This window comes from Aethalodelphis obliquidens, unplaced genomic scaffold (assembly GCF_003676395.1).
Source record: "Aethalodelphis obliquidens isolate GAN/ISIS:26980383/991018 unplaced genomic scaffold, ASM367639v1 scaffold78, whole genome shotgun sequence".
NCBI lineage: Eukaryota > Metazoa > Chordata > Mammalia > Artiodactyla > Delphinidae > Aethalodelphis > Aethalodelphis obliquidens.
This window is the reverse complement of record NW_020838022.1, coordinates 4,000,003-4,006,002: the sequence shown is the minus strand read 5'-3', so window position 1 is coordinate 4,006,002 and position 6,000 is coordinate 4,000,003.

Sequence of the window (6,000 nt, the reverse complement as noted above, 5' to 3'; positions counted from 1 at the left end):
AATCTTGATTTATTTCCTTGTATATGGTCTATGTTGGTGTACATTCCATACGTATGTAAAAAGAAAGGAGGATGTATATTCTGCAGTTGTTTGGTGTTGTATTTTATAAATGCCAATTTGGTTAAAGTGGTTGATAGTGTTCTACAAATCTTCTGTATGTTTACTTATTTTCTGTCTAGCTCTATCAGTTATTGAGATGGGGTGTTTATTTCTGATTACGTTTGTGTGTTTATCTTTTTCTCTCTCTAATATAGACAAATTTGTTTCACTGACATTTTTGGCTGTGTTTTAGGCACACGTAGAGTTAGAATTTTTATGTCCTCCTAATGTATTGTTTATTATCATTAAGAAATGCCCCTCTTTCTCTCTAATAAAACTGTTTATTTTGAACTGTATTTAGTATAGTCACTCTGGATTTCTTATAGTATTATTTATATATTATTTTCCATCTTTTAGCTTTCAACCTATTTGTGAATGTTCATTTAAAGTTCATTTTTTGTAGATATAGGTAGGTCCACCTGTTGTTTTGTCTGTTTAAACTATATTTTTTACATTTCGCCCCAGCTTTACTGAGATATTATTGTCATATAATGTAAATAAGTTCAAGGTCTACAACATGATTTGATACACATATATATTACAAAATTATTACCACCATAAGGTGACACCTCCATCCCCTCATATAACTACCACTTCTTTTCTGTGGGGAGAATATTTAAGATCTACTCTCTTAACAATTTTCAACTGCATGATACAGTATTGTTAATTATAGTCACCATGCTGTATATCAGCTCTCCAGAACTTAGTCATATTTTATTTAGTTGGGAATTTGTACATTTGACCAACATCTCTCCATTTTCCCTACCCCCCAGCCCCTGCAAACACCACTCTACTCTCTATGAGTTCAGCTTTTTCAGATTCTGCATATAAGTAAGAATATACAGTATTTGTCTTTCTCTGTCTGACTTATTTAATGTAGCATAATGCCCTCAAGATTCATCCATGTTGTCGCAAAGAGCAGGATTTCCTTCTTTTTCGTGGCCGAATAATATTCTAGTGTGTGTGTGTGTGTGTGTGTGTGTGTGTGTGTGTGTTATATATATCTCACATTTTCCTTATCAATTCATCCATCAGTGGACATTAGGTTGTTTCCATGTCTTAGCTATTGTGAATAATGCTGCAATGAATGTGGTATGGATATTTCTTTGAGACAGTGTTTTCATTTCCTTCAGATGTACACCCAGAAGTGTGATTGCTGAATCACATCGTATTTCTATTTTTAGTTTTCTGAGGACCCTCCATACCATACCAATTTCCATTCCCACCAACAGTGCAAGAGGGTCCCCTTTCCTCCACACCCTCATCAGCACTTATCTCTTGTCTTTCTGACAACAGCCATTCCTACTGGTGTGAGGTGACATCTCACTGTGGTTTTGATTTGCATTTCCCTGATGATTAGTGATGTTGAGCAACTTTTCTTGTACCAGTTGGCCATTCATATATCTTCTTTAGAAAAACATCTATTCAAGTCCTTTGCCCATTTTTGAATCAGATTGGTTAGGTTTTTGGTTTGGGGTTTTTGCTTTTTTTTTTGCTATTGAATTGTATGAGTCCGTTGCATATTTTAGATATTAACCCCCTATCAGAGAGGTGGCTTGCAAATATTTTCTCCCATTCTATAGGTTGCCTTTTTATTTTTCTGATTTCTTTTGTTGTACAGAGCTCTTTAGTTTGATGTCATCCCACTTGTTCATTTTTGCATTTGTTTCTTGCACTTTTGGTGTCATATCTAAAAAATCTTTGCCAAGACCAATGTTAAGGAGGCTTTAAGCCTTATTAGATGTCCTTTACTCAAGATTTAATATATCTCCTCTGCTACGGTGCTATCTTCCTGACAACTCTACCGTATGCCCTTTGTGAGATGAAGTTTTTCACTCTGGCTGGTGAGAACACGGAATATTCCCATCCCTGTGGGAGCTTTGGAAATTGTTCAGCCTAATGGTTTACAGTGATTCTATTTCCTGTGCCTGGTAGTTTCCTCTCATGCATGCACAGGAGTAATAAGCCTAAGACTCAAGGGAACACTTCTGCAGACCTCTGGAGTTTTCTCTCTGCAGCTTTCTCCTCTCTGGTACTCTGTCCCATGATTACCAGCTGCTTAGGCCTCCCTGAATCTTGTTCTTTGACTTTTCAAATTCAGGTTGTGTTTGGGTCCCCCTCACTCTGCGCTGTAGCTTGAAAACACCTCCCAGCAATAAGTTGGGGCAACTGGGGGGAGCACCTCATTTATTTCTTTTCTCTTATGATAATAGTCCTGTGCTTCCTGTTGTCCAGCCTGAAAACAATTGATTCATTTATTTATCCAGTTTTATAGTTGCCTAAGCCAGGAGAGTAAATCTGATCCTGATCACTCTACTGTGACAAATTTCATGGCTTCTTATTTCGTGTTGATCTTTTTTTTTTTTAATGTTTTTTTTTGTTTGTTTGTTTTTGCAGTACACAGACCTCTCACTGTTGTGGCCTCTCCCGCTGCGGAGCACAGGCTCCAGACGCACAGGCTCAGCGGCCATGGCTCACGGGCTCAGCCGCTCCGTGGCATGTGGGATCCTCCCGGACCGGGGCACGAACCCGTGTCCCCTGCATCGGCAGGCGGACTCTCAACCACTGCACCACCAGGGTAGCCCTCGTGTTGATCTTTTAAAGCTTTTCTTTTCTTTCTTTAAGTACAGCAAGCGTAGCTCTTTTATAGTTGATTACACATTGTTCCAATTTCCCAGGTCTTCGTGGATTATGATTTTTCTATTGTTGTATAACAAGTTACTATAAATTTAGTCACTTAAATCAACAACCACTTACCAGCTCACAGTTCTGCCTGTCAGAAATTCAGGCAGAATTCTTTGCTTGGGGTTTCACAAACCTAAAATCCAGGATTTGGGCTGGCTGCATGCTCATGTGTAGCTGAGAGTCTTCTTCCAAGCTGACATTGTTGTGACAGAGTTAAATTTCTTGCAGTTGTAGGACTGAGTTCACGGTTTCCGTGTTGACTGTCAGCTGGGGGGCGCTCTTGTTCCCAGATACTGTCTGCATCCCTTGCCACGTGGCCTTCTCCATCTTCAGAGCCAGCAACAGAGATTCTCCCTTGTGCCAAATTCCTCTCATGCTTCAAATCTCTTCATCAGAAAGAGTCCAGTAAATTATCCTCTGTAGGCCTGATTAAGTCAGGCCCACTGAGGATAATCTCCTTATCTTAAAGTCAGCTGATTTGAGACCTTAATTATGTCTGCAAAATCCCACTACAGCAGCACCTAGATTAATGTTTGATTGAATAACTAGGGCAGGAATCTTGGGGACTTAGAATTTTGCCTACCGCATTTGGTATGTTTCTATTGCCTATAGTTTCGCTTGGTTCTTGCTCATGGTGTCCTGTTTCCTAATGTATCCAGTTCTAGTTGCCTGTTTTCTTGATATTTTATTAGAAGCTTTATTAACAGGAATTATATGAGGCCTAGAATGATAGCTTCCTCCTCCAGAGGACTTTTTGTTTGCTTACAGGAGGGGCCTGTGGGCATTACTTTTCCAGGAACACCTTAATACAAATTTAAGGTGTGTGTTTGTCCAGACCTTCCAAGACCATTCGTGGTCTGGTTTACTTCTGGTTCACCTCTACCCTGAGGATATAACCCTTTGGTGTGGCAACTTAAGAGTGGCTGGTAATTTATTCAGTCTTTTCCCCGCTACGAGGACCCTGGGATTTTATCACTGTCCTCCTCATGCCAGGATGTTGCCCAAAATGCAGGGCTGTTTTTTCAGGTCAGTTTCACAGTTGTTTCTCTCACAGTGGAAAATACGCCCAGAGCCAAAGTGGCTCTGAGTGTTGGGATTCCCTCTTCGTTCTCCTCTTCTCCTAGATTTTGGTTATTTCTCTAGTTCTTTTGTGCTTTCATAATATGTTTTATATTGCATCTAACTTGTTTTAGATGTGCTCTGTAGAAGATTATTCTGATTGTCTAGCTGCCAGTTTTAGAAGTGGATGCTATCTCCATTGTTTTCTAGTTTTAATGTTATTTTTAAGGAACTTGATGCCATTTTGATTCCTGTTCCCTTGTACGTGACCAGTTATTTTTTTCTCCATGCAACATTTTAGGACCCAGCTCTGGTTTTGTATAATTTCATGATGATGTGCCTAGTATGGCTAATTTTTCCCATTGTGCTGAGCACTTAGTGGGTTCTTTTGATCTGGAAACTCATATCCTTCAGTTCCAGGAAGTTGTCTAATATACTTTGTAATTTCCTTGTCTATGATTTTACTATTCTCCCTTTCTAAAACTTTAAGTAATGGGATGTTTGGCTTCTTGTAATGATCCTCTAATTTTCTTGTCTTTATTCCCTTGTATTCCCTTTATTCCCCTTTTCTCTTTTTCTTCTATTTCACTGAGATTTGCTCAAATTTATCTTCCAATCTTTCATTAAATTTTCACATCAGCAATTACATATTTAATTTCTGAGAGCTCTACCTTGTTTTCAGAATATTCCTTTAAAATACCATCCTGTTTGGGACTTCCCTGTTGGCGCAGTGGTTGAGAGTCCGCCTGCCTATGCAGGGGACATGGTTTCGTGCCCCGGTCTACAAAGATCCCACGTGCCGCGGAGCGGCTGGGCCCGTGAGCCATGGCTGCTGAGCCTGCGCCTCCGGAGCCTGTGCTCCGCAACAGGAGAGGCCACAACAGTGAGAGGCCACAAAAACAAACAAACAAAAAAAAACCATCCTGTTCATGTTCAGTGATGGGATTTTCTCTGATTATCAGGGGATATAAATTACAATGTCATTTAAAGTTTTCTTTTATTCACTGCATTATCTCTATTTCCTCCAAGTTCTTTACTTTTGTTCATTCTGAACTCTGTTGTTAATATTAGAGTCTTTGCTTGAATATGTAGTGATTATTTGCTATCCATTCATATTTATTAGTGAGTTACTAAAAATCTCACTGGAATTTCTACATTTGGGGAACAAGACTTTCTGTATGTGAAATGACCATGAATCAGGAACCTGACTCTTGGTGGGAGACAGCTAAGTGTGTGTGTGTGTGTGTGTGTGTGTGTGTGTGTGTGTAGCATTTTGTTTAGGGCCAGTTTTCACAAAGAGGATTTCTCTGATCTCTAATCTTTGGGGCCCCTGTTTTGGGAGCCAACAGAGAAAACGGGGCTGTGGACTCTCAATGTTCAATATGAAAACTTGTAACTAATTCCCTTATTTTCAGTATAGAACCTTACTTCAGGCCTCATCAGTTCAATCTAGTATCCTCTAGTCCAAAATCCCTCCTGTCATTTCACTCTTTCATCTTTTCTCTATATATTTGCTTCATTCTTGTAGTGACAAAGTGACTTTCTCTGAAATCTCTTAGATTTCCCTCTTCCATATCATTTACTTGCATGAGGCTGTGGTATATCATGGCGGCAACTCCCAGCCAGCATTCTATTATATTTTTTTCAATCTTATAAGTGTTCCAGTGTATCGATGTTTCAAATTCAAGTTCTTAGGAAAAGGAATCAAATTAACCCAACTTAGACCAGGGGTTCCATTTTGGTCATATCAGCTGCAAGGGGGGAAAGCAGGTCATCTACAGCTTATAGAAACCTTTTAAAACTTCTATACAGCAGAAAAACGTCATAAACAAAATTAAAAGGCAAAGTACAAACTAGGGAAAAAATTTGCAATCCATATGAGACAAAGGGTTAATAGATGCATAGATGAGGAGACAATACATACGAATAGAACTAAAATAAACACCTGATAGCAGAAAAATGGGTAAAGGGCTTGAAAATGCCATTCACACTAGTGACAAGTAAATATATGGGAAAACATTCAACACCAAACAGTAATAAAAGCAATAAAATTTAAACAGAAAAGTTTTTACCTATGACATAAAAAGGAATAATGATATTCAGGATTAATGGTAGCCCATGTAAGTAGTCACCCTCAGACACTGCTGATAAATTTGT